General features: G+C 39.1%; 1 protein-coding gene across 3 annotated transcripts in view; it reads left to right on the forward strand.

Moving 5' to 3' along the window:
• SERAC1 (serine active site containing 1) overlaps positions 1–13,274 on the forward strand; it is an 80,009-nt gene that overhangs the window by 18,358 nt on the left and 48,377 nt on the right. Inside the window, exon 2 of one of the 3 annotated variants that reach the window (XM_032650678.1) lies at positions 1,292–1,370. The exons of the other annotated variants lie outside the window; for them this stretch is intronic. The gene's annotated coding sequence lies outside the window, so the exon portion shown is untranslated. The remainder of the gene's footprint in view (positions 1–1,291; positions 1,371–13,274) is intronic. 3 annotated transcript variants of the gene reach the window in all.

Below are 13,274 nucleotides of genomic sequence, written 5' to 3' on the forward strand. Positions count from 1 at the left end.
AGTGATATCTCATTGTGGTTTTTATTTACATTTCTCTCATAATTAGTGATGTTGAGAATTTTTTTATGTGCCTGTTGGCCATCTGTGTATCTCCTATGGAAGAAATGTCTATTCATGTCTTCTGCATTCTTTAATTGGGTGTTTTAAAATGTTGAGCTGTATGAGCTGTCTATGTATTTTGGATATTAACCCCTTATAGGTCATATTATTTGCAAATATTTTCTTCCATTTGGTAGGTTGTCTTTTCATTTTGTTGATGTTTTCCTTTGCTGTGCAAAAGCTTTTATGTTTAATCAGGTCCCAATTGTTTGTTTTTGCTTTTGTTTCCTTTGCCTTAGGGGACAGATTCAAAAAAAATGTTGCTCCAATTTATGTCAAAGAGTATTCCATCAGTGTTTTCTTCTACGGGTTTTATGGTTTCAAGTCTTACATTTAGGTCTTTAATCCATTTGGGGTTTATTTTTGTATATGATGTTAGAAAATGTTCTAATTTCATTCATTTACATGTAGTTGTCCAGTTTTCTCAGTGCCAATTATTGAAGAGACTGTCTTTTCCCCATTGTATATTCTTGCCTCTTTTGCCATAGATTATTTGACTGTAAGTATGTGGGTTTATTTCTGGGCTCTGTATTCTGTTCCGTTGATCTATGTCTCTTTTGTGCCAGTACCATACTGCTTTGATTACTGTAGCTTTGTAGTGTAGTCTGAAGTCAGGGATGTGATTCCTCCAGCTCTGCTTTTCTTTCTCAAGATTGTTTTGGCTATTTGGGGTCTTTTTTGTTTCTATACAATTTTTAAATTATTTGATCTAGTTCTGTGAAAAATGCCATTTGTATTTTGATAGGGATTTGATTGAATTTGTAGATTGCCTTGGGTAGTATGGTCATTTTAACAATATTAATTATTCCAATCCATGAATATGATATATCTTTCCATCTGTTTGTGTCATCTTATGTTTCTTTCATTAGTGTCTTATAGTTTTCTGAGTACAGGTCTTTTACCTCAGGTTTATTCCTAGGTTTTAAATTATTTTTGATGCTATTGTAAATGGGATTGTCTCCTTAATATCTCTTTCTGACAGTTCATTGTTAGTGGATAGAAATGCAACAGATTTGTGTATATTAATTTTGTATCCTGTAGCTTTATTGAATTCATTAATGAGCTCTAGTAGGCATCTTAGTAATTTCTATGTCTGAAGCATCATGTTATCTGTAAACAGTGACAGTTTTACTTCTTCCCTTTTAATTTCGATTCCCTTTATTTCTTTTTCTTATCTCTTTTTTGTGGCTAGGACTTCCAAAACTATGTTGAATAAAAGTGGAGAGAGCAGGCATCCTTGTCTTGTTCCTGATCTTAGAGGAAATGTTGAGGTATGTTCCCTCTATACCCACTTTCTGGAGAGTTTTTTTTTTTTTAATCATAAATAGATGTTGCATTTTGTCAGAAGCTTTTTCTGCATCTATTGAGGTGATCATATCGTTTTTATTCTTCAGTTTGTTAATGTGATGTATCACATTGATTTGTGGGTATTGAAAAATCCTTGCCTCCCTGGGATAAATGCCACTTGATCATGGTATATGATCTTTTCAATGTACTGTTGGATTCGGTTTCCTAATATTTTGTTGAGAATTTTTGCATCTGTGTTCATCGGTAATATTGGTCTGTAACATTATTGTTTTGTGATATCTTTGTTTGGTTTTGGTATCAGGGTGATGCTGGCCTTGTAGCATGAGTTGGGAAACATTCCTTCCTCTGCAGTTTTTTGCAATAGTTTGAAAGGGAAGGTGTTAACTCTTCTCTAAATGTTTGGTAGAATTCACCTGTGAAACTATCTGGTTGTGGACTTTTGTTCATTGAGAGGTTTTTTTAAAATTACTGATTCAATTTCATTACTGGTAATTGGTCTGTCCATATTTTCTATTTCTTCCTGGTTCAATCTTGGGAGATTGTACATTACTAGGAATTTGTCTGTTTCTTCTAGGTTGTCCATTTTATTGACATATAGTTGTGCATAGTAGTCTCTTATGATCCTTTGTATTTCTGCAGTGTCAGTTGTAGCGTCTGATTTCTAATTTTATTGATTTGGACCCTCTATTTTTCTTGACGAGTCTAGCTAAAGGTTTATTGATTTTGTTTAGCTTTTCTAAGAACCAGCTCTTCGTTTCATTGATCTTTTGTATTGTTTTCTTAGTCTGTATTTCATTTAAATATGGTCTGATCTTTATGATTTGTTTCCTTCTACTAATTTTGGGTTTTGTTTGTTCTTCTTTTTCTAGTTCCTTTAGGTGTAAGGTTAGGTTGTTTATTTGTTTTCTTTCTTGTTTCCTGTGGTAATCTTGTATTGCTATAAACTTCCCTCTTAGAATTGCTTTTGCTGCGTCTCATGGATTTTGGATCATTGTGTTTTTGTTTTCATTAGCCTCCAGGTATTTTTCTGATTTCCTCTTTGATTCCTTCAGCGATCCATTGGTTGTTTAGTAGCATATTGTTTAGCCTCCACACATTTGTGGAGGTTTTATGCAGTTTTTTTCTTGTAGTTGATTTTTTTCTTTTAATAAATTTATTTAGTTATTTATTTTTGGCTGTGTTGGGTCTTTGTTGCTGCATGCGGGATTTTTCTAGTTGAGGAGAGCGGGGGCTACTTTCATTGAGATGCATGGGCTTTTTCTAATTGTGGCGAGCAGGGGCTGCTCTTCATGGAGGTGCACGGGTGTCTGATTCCAGTGGCTTTTCTTGTTGTGGAGCATGGGCTCTAGGCGTGCGGGCTTCAGTAGTTGTAGCTTGTGTGGGCTGTAGAGCGCAGGCTCAGTAGTTGTGGCACACGGGCTTAGTTGCTCTGTGGCATGTGGGATCTTCCCGGACCAGGGCTTGAACCCACGTTCCCTGCATTGGCAGGCGTATTCTTAACCACTGCACCACCAGGGAAGTCCCTTGTAGTTGATTTCTAGTCTCATAGAGTTGTGGTCAGAAAAGGTGCTTGATCTTTTTAAAAATTCACTGAAGCTTGTTTTCTGGCCTGGTGTGCGATCTATCCTTGTGAATGTTCCATGTATACTTGGAAAGAATGTGCATTCTTCTGCTTTTGGATGGAATGTTTTATATATGTATATATAGTCCATCTGGTGTAATGTGTCATTTCAGGCCAGTATTTCCTTATTGATTTTCTGTCTGGATGATCTCTCTATTGATGGAAGTGGGGTGTTGAAGTCCCCTACTATTATTACCGTTGATTTCTCCCTTTACGTCTGTTAATATTTGCTTTATGTATGTAAATGCTCCTATGTTGGGTGCATATATATTTATAATTGTTAAATGTTCTTGGATTGATTCCCTTATTCATTATGTAATGTCCTTCTTTGTCTCCTGTAACAGTCTTTGTTTTAAAGTCTATTTTGTCTCATTTAAATATCATTACCCTGGCTTTCTTTTCTTTCCATTTGCATGGAATACCTTTTTCTATCCCCTCACTTTCAGTCTTTGCATGTCTTTAGATCTGCCATGAGTCTGTTGTAGGCAACATATATACAGGTCTTGTTTTTGAATCCACTCATCCACTCTGTGTCTTTTGATGGGACCACTTAGTTCACTTACATTTTAAGTAATTATTGATATGTATGTCTTTATTGCCGTTTTGGTAATTGTTTTTAGCTTGTTTTTTGTAGTTGTTTTTTGTTCCTTTCTTATTCTCTTCTTGTTATTTGATGACTGTCTAGTGTTTTGCTTGGATTCCTTTCTCTTTTTGTGTGTGTGTATCATAGATTTTTGGTTGTTATCATGTGGTTTATGTATAACAATCTATATATAATGTGTGATTGTTTCAAGTTGCTGATCTCTTCATTTCAAGAGATGTGCCTATGATTAAGCACAGGGCTCGAACCCGTGTCCCCTGCATTGGCAGGCAGATTCTTAACCACTGCGCCACCAGGGAAGTCCAGGGAAGGGGTTTTAAAGGCAAGGTGAGGGAGGGGGCCCTGGGGAATGTGATCAGCTTGTGCACAATTTTCTGTTTGGTAGGAGGTGAGGTGACCAGGTGACACCCCAGAGCTTAATCATAGGCCCCTGTGCCTATGGTTACTGTTTTTGACATCATATTTTACATCCAATTGTTTTGTGTATCCCTTAGCTGCTTATTGTGGATACAGATGATTTTACTACTTTTGTCTTTTAACCTTCCTATAGCTTTTTGTGTGTGGATGATCTGCTGCCTTTACTGTATATTTGTCTATACCAATGAGCTTTTTCCTTTCGTAATTTTAGTGTTCCTAGTTGTGGAGTTTTCTTTTTCGCTTAGAGAAGTCACTTTAACATTTTTTGTAAAGCTGGTTTATAGTTTCTGGTTATTATATTATATTATATTTCTCCTGCCTCTGTGGGAGATTCTCCAAGATCAGCCAGTAGGTCTGACCCAGGCTCCCTTCAAATTACTGCTTCTGCCCTGGGTCCCAGAGGGCATGAGATTTTGTATGTGCTGTTTAAGTGTGTGTTACTGAACCAAACTTGGGTCCACTCACCTCACATACAGCGAACCTAGTCTGCTGGCCCAGGTTGTGGTGAAGGAAAGTACAGCATTTATTGTGAGATACCAAGAAAGTAGTACAGGCGCCTCTAATGGTCAGAACACCCTAACTCTGTGATGGCTTTCAGGGAAGCCATTAAAAAAAAAGTTATTTTTAATTAATTAATTAACTGATTAATTAATTAATTTCTGGCTGTGTTGGGTCTTTGTTGTGCATGGGCTTTCTCTAGTTGCGGCGAGCGGGGGCTACTCTTCAGTGTAATGCATGGGCTTCTCATTGCAGTGGCTTCTCTTATTGTGGAGCGCAGGCTCTAGGCGTGTGGGCTTCAGTAGTTGTGGCACGTGGGCTGAGTGGCTGTGGTGCACAGGCTTAGTTGCTCCATGGCATGTGAGATCTTCCTGCACCAGGGCTTGAACCCGTGTCCCCTGCATTGGTAGGCAGATTCCTAACCACTGTGCCACGAGGGAAGTCCGGGGAAGGGGTTTTAAAGGCAAGGTGAGGGAGGTGGCCCTGAGAAATGTGATCAGCTTGTGCACAATTATCTGTTTGGTAGGTGGTGAGGTGACGAGGTGATGCCCCAGGGCTTAACATTAAAATTTCTTTTTCTTAGCTTGCCATATCCTTCTCTTACAATAACATTTCTGTAAGAAAAATGAGAGAATGACTGTCAGAAAGAGAACAGCCTTCTCTTTAATGTAATAAAAATTTCCCACAGACTGGAAAAGAAGAAAACCAACCGATGATTCCTGAACAGTGTTTGCATAGTCTCTTGTTCATTGCACTATTCTCTTTTCTCCCTTGTCTACCATTATCTGTACTCAGTGGAATTCTTTAGCACTCTCTTGCAAGACCTGCTGCACTAGTTCAGATATTTCCTCCAATCCAGCTGTCCTCAACTTACACAGTAGAGTGGGGGGTGGGGGAGTTAGTTCCAGTTCCTGTACATATAGTCACCTACATCAGTGTTACCATACATTTATTTTTTTACATTACAGTTTCCTGACTGTACCATAATTGCACCAAATTCCTGTGTCATTCATACTAAAGGTGTTATTGTTACAATACCCATCAGATAGAACGCCTGTCTCATTACTGACTCTTTCTCAGCGGAACGTTCCTTTTCCCATATACCATATGTTAACTTTTTTTTTTTTGCGGTACGCGGGCCTCTCACTGTTGTGGCCTCTCCCGTTGTGGAGCACAGGCTCCGGACGCGCAGGCTCAGCGGCCATGGCTCACGGGCCCAGCCGCTCTGTGGCATGTGGGATCCTCCCGGACCGGGGCACGAACCCGTGTCCCCTGCATTGGCAGGCAGACTCTCAACCACTGCGCCACCAGGGAAGCCCACCGTATGTTATCTTGTATGGGGGTCTTTCTTGTAGGCCAAGTCAGAGTGGTCTCTGAGTCCCACTGGGTTTGAGGGCAGAACCAAATGTTGCTTTTCAAAGTGCAGCTCAACATGGAGACTTGCGTCCAAATGTGGGGCACAGCTTCATTATTCACCAGGGCCCAGTGGCTTCCCATAGGCAGTATGTGCTGTCTCTGGAAAATGTTCCTGTCCCCTTTGCCTACCAGTTGTACTACCTGATATAGCCCCTTTTTATTAATCCAGGGAGCTGAGGCCGTCAAGGCGCAGTGTTGTAACTTACAGTTACTGCTCAAAATATCCCATCGCCCAGGGTGGGCCGTAGGTTTTCCAAAGCTTGGCTTTCTGGCTTTCTGCTCCCCAGTATAGTGGACCATTGCTTACGTGCCACTTTGGCTTCCCGTTGGATCAGCATGCTCAACAAGCTTTGCTGGGGGTTTACATAGGCCTGTTCCCAGAGGAGGTACTTGGCCTTTGTGCCATTATTCTCTAGGTCTAAATGCGAGTGTGAAAGAAGTGGGTACTTCAGTTCCAGGGTAGTGTAATTAGAGTGAAGGAGTAAAGTAACTTTATCTTGAGAAGGAGTCGGAACTAGCCTCCAGGATCAAACAAAGGCAGGGTTTTGGTACACAGATAATATGACTTTCCTCCAGCAACAGAAAAATTACAGTCCTTACCTTAATGTAAGGAGCCATCCCCTTTGTTTCTTCCTGTTTCTTCTAAAGAGGACTTCAAGACCTGTTAATGGCTTTCAGCAGCAGTTTTCTCCTTTATTGTGGTGATGGGCAAGAGGGATCGCCCCTTCACTTGGGAGTGTATCCAAAGCTTAACATCTTCAAGTTTGACAGAAGAGTTAGTTACTAGCAAAACCTGATAAGGCCCCACCCACTGGGGTTGTGGTTGGTTTTCTGGGAGTACTTCTTTCCAGGTTTTTCAAAGCTCCCTGTTCCCCAGGTTTTATCTGATGATGGGGGAAATCTGTAGGGTACTTCATCCTGTTATTGGCAAATCTATGAATAGCATTCAAAACTAATTCCAGTGTTTGTACATACCTCATAGTATCTAATTCTTTTACTTCTGATCAGAAATTTGTCTGCCTAGCAACTCAGAATAGAGGAATGGTCTCTTGTACAGTATCTCATAAGGACTCAATTGGAGTCTGCTTCTAGGGGCCACCCTGATTCTAAACAGTGCAAGTGACAATATTTTGTCCCATGTTAAATCAGTTTTTTGACAGATTTTGTCTACAGTCCTTTCAAAGTATAATTCCTCTTCTCCATTTTCCCAGTTGACTGGGATCTCCAGGATGCATGTAAATTCCATTTTATTCCAGGTTGCTCTGAAACCCCTTGTGTATTACTGTCAACAAAAGCTCATCTGTTGTCACTCTGAATTGAGCTGGAGAGTCCAAACCTGGGAATTATTTCTTTAAGTAAGGACTTCATTTCCTCAGAAGCCCTTTCTGTCTGACACAGGAGTGCTTTCACTCGGCCTGTAAAAGTGTCTACCATTACCAGTAGATAATGAAAGTTTCCTTTAGTCTTGGGCATAACCATGAAATCTACCTGCCAGTCTTTCCCTGGGCTTCCCCCCTCACCACCCCCCAGCTCCTGAATTCCATATGAGGGGGAGGAGGCCTATTTCTGGTGTTATTTTTAACACAAGTCAAGTACTTCTGTATAGCCCTTTGAACAGTCCTGGACATAATAGGTCCTTGAATAAAATCTTGTATCCATTATAGGGTGGCGTCCCTCCCATAGTGGGTGTTCTGATGGAAAGAGCTAAACAGTTCTTCCATTAAGCTTTCAGGAATCAAAACCTTTACTTGGTTATTAACCAGCCGCATTCTGGGTTCCAAATGGGTAGGGTTGAATCCCTTTTTATACAACATAGTTAACAAGCTTGATATAATGGATTTACTAAATTTTGCCCATAACGAAGAGTAAGTTTATATGATACATTTATAAATATTGATTGCAACTAGGTAACAAAGCAAGTCTCCATAATTCCAAAGAATCTGTCATATAGCACAATAAAAAAGATAATCTTTAGAAATTTTGTATGTTTAGAGACTAAAAACAAACTAATCCGTGGATTAGAGAAAATCACAGTGGAAGTATCAGGACTTGTGAAATTGAAGTAAAGCAAAACTTAGAGGGGAATTTATGGTCTTACGTGCATTTATGAAACAGCAGGAAATGCTCATAATATGTTAAGTATTACTGAAGAAGTTGCAAAAAGAACAGAGTGAATCCAAAGAAAGAAGAAAATAGTGAAGAGCAGAAATAGAAAAAAAAAAAACAAAATAAAATAGAGATGCTCAGCAAAAGCAGTAGATGATAAAAATTAATAAATGATTTTTTTCTATTAATAAGCTTTTAGAAGACTGCTCAAGAGTAAAAAAGAAGAGGCACAAATAATGCTAGGAACAAAAAAGGTAGGCAATTTGGGGATAAAAAGATCATAGGAATAGCATGAACAGCTTTATGCTAATGATTTTGAAAACTTAAATGCCCATTTTCTTGAAAAATAGATATTATCAAGACTAATTCAAGAAAAAAGAAAATCTAAACTAGTAATTTAAAAAATAAGTGACTCTGGGACTTCCCTGGTAGTGCAGTGGTTAAGAATCTGCCTGCTAATGCAAGGGACATGGGTTTGAACCCTGGTCCAGCAAGATCCCACATGCTGCAGAGCAACTAAACCCGTGCACCACAGCTACTGAGCCTGTGTTCTAGAGCCACGAGCCACAACTACTGAGCCCACGCACCTAGAGCCCATACTCCGCAACGAGAGAAGCCACCACAATGAGAAGCCTGTGCACCACAAGGAAGAGTAGCACCAGCTCACCGCAACTAGAGAAAGCCTGTGCACAGCAACGAAGACCCAATGCAGCCATAAACAAACAAACAAATAAATAAATAAAAATAAAAGTAAAAATAAGTGACTCTAAAAAGAGGAACATTGGGCTTCACTGGTGGCACAGTGGTTGAGAGTCCGCCTGCCAATGCAGGGGACACGGGTTCGTGCCCCAATCCGGGAGGATCCCACATGCTGCAGAGCGGCTGGGCCCGTGAGCCATGGCCGCTGAGCCTGCGCGTCTGGAGCCTGTGCTCCGCAACGGGAGAGGCCACAACAGTGAGAGGCCCGCGTACCGCAAAAAAAAAAAAAAAAAAGAGGCACATTAGCAACCAAATGCAATATGTGGACCTTGTTTAGATCCTAATTCTAGCAGGCCAATAGTGCATAACAGAAGTTTATGAAATAATTGAAACATTTGTTGGATATTTGATGATACTAAGGAATTTTTTTCAAGGGGGACATAATGATGGTTAATTTTTTTTTAACCATCAGTAACATTCTACAGTATTTACAGGTTATATATTACATGACATTATGGATTTGCTTCAAAATAATTGAGTGTTATGGTGGTGGAAAGTGAATGTGGGTTGCAGTATAGATTTCACTGTTCAGTACCATAGCCACTAACCATGTGGGTATTTAAATTAAAATTAATTAAAACTTAAAAGACTGAAATTTCAGTTCCTCAGTCACATTAGCATATTTTCACACTAGTAGTGTATAAATAGGAAATGTCTATCATGCAGAAGTTCTATTGGATAGAGCAGGTATAGATGAAACAAGATTGACCATGTGTTGACAATTTTTGAAGCTGAGCGATGGGGTTGAGTTTATTATTCTGTCTCTATTTGTATACATTTGAAATTTTCCATGAAAGGAAGAAACAAAGAAAAACCATGCATGGCCTTTGTGGAGAAAATTACAAAAGATCTAAAAGAAGAATTGAAGATACACCTTTCATGAATGGAGACACCCCACATGATACCAGTTCTCTCCAAACTAATCTGTAAATTCAATTCAGTTCCAATAAAAAACCCAATAGCGAGGGCAAACAGCAGAAACAAGGAGAACTACAATCCTGCAGCCTGTGGAACAAACACCACATTCACAGAAAGATAGATAAGATGAAAAGGCAGAGAGCTATGTACCAGATGAAGGAACAAGATGAAATCCCAGAAAAACAACTAAATGAAGTGGAGATAGGCAACCTTCCAGAAAAAGAATTCAGAAAAATGATAGTGAAGATGATCCAGGACCCCGCAAAAAGAATGGAGGCAAAGATAGAGAAGATGCAAGAAATGTTTAACAGAGACCTAGAAGAATTAAAAAACAAACCCACAGCAAACATTCTCAATGGTGAAAAACTGAAAGCATTTCCTCTCAGATCAGGAACAAGACAAGGATGTCCACTCTCACAGCTGTTATTCAACATAGTTTTGGAAGTTCTAGCCACAGCAGTCAGAGAAGAAAAAGAAATAAAAGGAATACAAATTGGAAAAGAAGAAGTAAAACTGTCACTGTTTGCACATGACATGATACTATACATAGAGAATCCTAAAGATGCCACCAGAAAACTACTAGAGCTAATCAGTGAATTTGGTAAAGTTGCAGGATAAAAAATTAATGCACAGATCTCTTGCAGTCCTATACACTAATGATGGAAAATCTGAATGAGAAATTAAGGAAACACTTCTTTTTATCATTGCAAGAAAAAGAATAAAATACCTAGGGATAAACCTACCTAGAGAGATAAAAGACCTATATGCAGAAAACTATAAGACACTGCTGAAAGAAATTAAAGATGATACAAACAGATGGAGAGATATACCATGTACTTGGATTGGAATAATCAATACTGTGAAAATGACTATACTACCCAAAGCAATCTACAGATTGAATGCAATCCCTATCAAATTACCAATGGCATTTTTTACAGAGCTAGAACAAAAAATCTTAAAATTTGTATGGCGACACAAAAGACCCTGAATAGCCAAAGCGGTCTTGAGGGAAAAAAACAGAGCTGGAGGAATCAGACTCCCTGACTTCATACTATACTACAAAGCTACAGCAATCAAGACAATATGGTACTGGCACAGAAACAGAAATATAGATCAATGGAACAGGATAGAAAGCCCAGAGATAAACCCACACACCTATGGTCAACTAATTTATGACAAAGGAGGCAAGGATATAGGATGGAGAAAAGACAGTCTGTTCAATAAGTGGTGCTGGGAAAACTGGACAGCTACATGTAAAAGAATGAAATCAGAACACTCCCTAACACCATACACAAAAATACACTCAAAATGGATTAGAGACCTAAATGTAAGACCGGACACTATAAAATTCTTAGAGGAAAACATAGGAAGAACACTCTTTGACATAAATCACAGCAGGATCTTTTTTGATCCACCTCCTAGAGTAATGGAAATAAAAACAAAAATAAACAAATGGGACCTAATGAAACTTAAAAGCTTTTGCAAAGCAAAGGAAACTACAAACAAGACGAAAAGACAACCCTCAGAATGGGAGAAAATATTTGCAAACCAGTCAACAGACAAAGGATTAATCTCTAAAATATATAAACAGCTCATGCAGCTCAATATTAAAAAAAGCAAACAACCCAATCAAAAAATGGACAGAAGACTTAAATAGACATTTCTCCAAAGAAGACATACTGATGGCCAAGAAGCACATGAAAAGCTGCTCAACATCACTAATTATTAGAGAAATGCAAATCAAAACTACAATGAGGTATCACCTCACACCAGTTAGAATGGGCATTATCAGAAAATCTACACATAATAACTGCTGGAGAGGGTGTGGAGAAAGGGGAACCCTCTTGCACTGTTGGTGGGAATGTAAATGGATACAGCCACTATGGAGAACAGTATGGAGGTTCCTTCAAAAACTAAAAATAGAATTACCATGTGACCCAGCAATCCCACTACTGGGCATATACCCAGAGAAAACCACAATTCAAAAAGACACATGCACCCAGATATTCATTGCAGCGCTATTTACAATAACCAGGTCATTGAAGCAACCTAAATGCCTATCGGCACACGAATGGTTAAAGAAGATGTGGTACATATATACAATAGAATAGTATTCAACCATTAAAAGGCACAAAATTGGGTCATTTGTAGAGACGTGGATGAATCTAGAGACTGTCATACAGAGTGAAGTCAGTCAGAAAGAGAAAAACAACTGTTGTATATTAATGCATATATGTGGAACCTAGAAAAATGGTACAGATGAACCAGTTTGCAGGGCAGAAATTGAGACACAGACGTAGAGAACAAACGTATGGACACCAAGGGGCAAAGTGGCGGGGGGGTGTTGGTGTTGGTGTGATGAATTGGGAGATTGGGATTGACATATAAACACTAATATGTATAAAGTGGATAACTAATGAGAACCTGCTGTATTAAAAAAAAAGTAAAATAAAATTTAAAAATTAAAAATGTAGGAGATTGCCAAAAAAAATAATTCCCAAGAGCCAAGATAATCCTGCCAAGAATGGGGGCAGGGGTACTCACTCTAGAACCTATCAAGGCTTATTTTAAAGGTATAATAATTAAGAAAGGTGTTATATTATTGATGCAGGGTTAGACAAATGTGTTAGTGGAACAGAATTCTCCAGAAATGGACCCTAGGTAGATTAGACCTTGGTGCAGGGAAAAGTCATTTCTAATCAATAGGGAAACTATGGTTTAGTAATAAATGGTCTTGGGATATTTGATATGTAGAGTATGATGATTTGACTTTAGACAAACCTGGGTTTTAGGTGTTTGTGGTGCTTCAAGGTGCAAATATGCATTAGGCAGTTGAATATATGTGCTTAGCAGAGAGACTTGAGTTAGTTGTAGAGACTTGGGAATCAAAAGCTTACAGGTAAAGCTTTGTGATGAAAACACTGAAATTATTTAGCACTAGAATATAACATGAGGAAAAAAGAAGAGCACAGGCGGAACCCACTGAAACACTAATATTTAAGGGCTGGGTAGAGGCAGCAGAGACACCTGTAAGCTCAGTAAGAGCAGGGAGTTGTGCTGCTTTATTCACATCTCAGGTGTCCATCCCTGACAGGTGGTAGGTGCTCAATAACTGAGTAACTCTTTGTTGAATGAGTAATGGGATGGAGCAGTCAGTAATAGGGGAATCAAACTAGAAAACCAAGTGTCATAGTAGCTAGAGGAGACAAGGAGGGAGTAGTCAAATGCTTTAGACAAAGACAGTAAGATGGTGACTGAAAAGTGGATTTAGCAGCAAAGATGTCACTGACTGGTGACCTTGGGGAGGGCTGTTTCAGCGCTGGAGGAAGACACACTGGGGAAAGAATCTTAGGAAAGGGAGGTGAGAGAAGTGGCAATAGCTGGAGGGCACTTGGGTAGACTGAGGTTTTACTTTTTTTTTTCCAGTTGTTTGTTTTTGTGTTTTTTTTTTTTTTTTTTTTTTTTTTTTATGCGTTACGCGGGCCTCTCACTGCTGTGGCCTCTCCCGTCGCGGAGGACAGGCTCCGGACG

This window comes from Phocoena sinus, chromosome 12 (assembly GCF_008692025.1).
Source record: "Phocoena sinus isolate mPhoSin1 chromosome 12, mPhoSin1.pri, whole genome shotgun sequence".
Lineage (NCBI taxonomy): Eukaryota > Metazoa > Chordata > Mammalia > Artiodactyla > Phocoenidae > Phocoena > Phocoena sinus.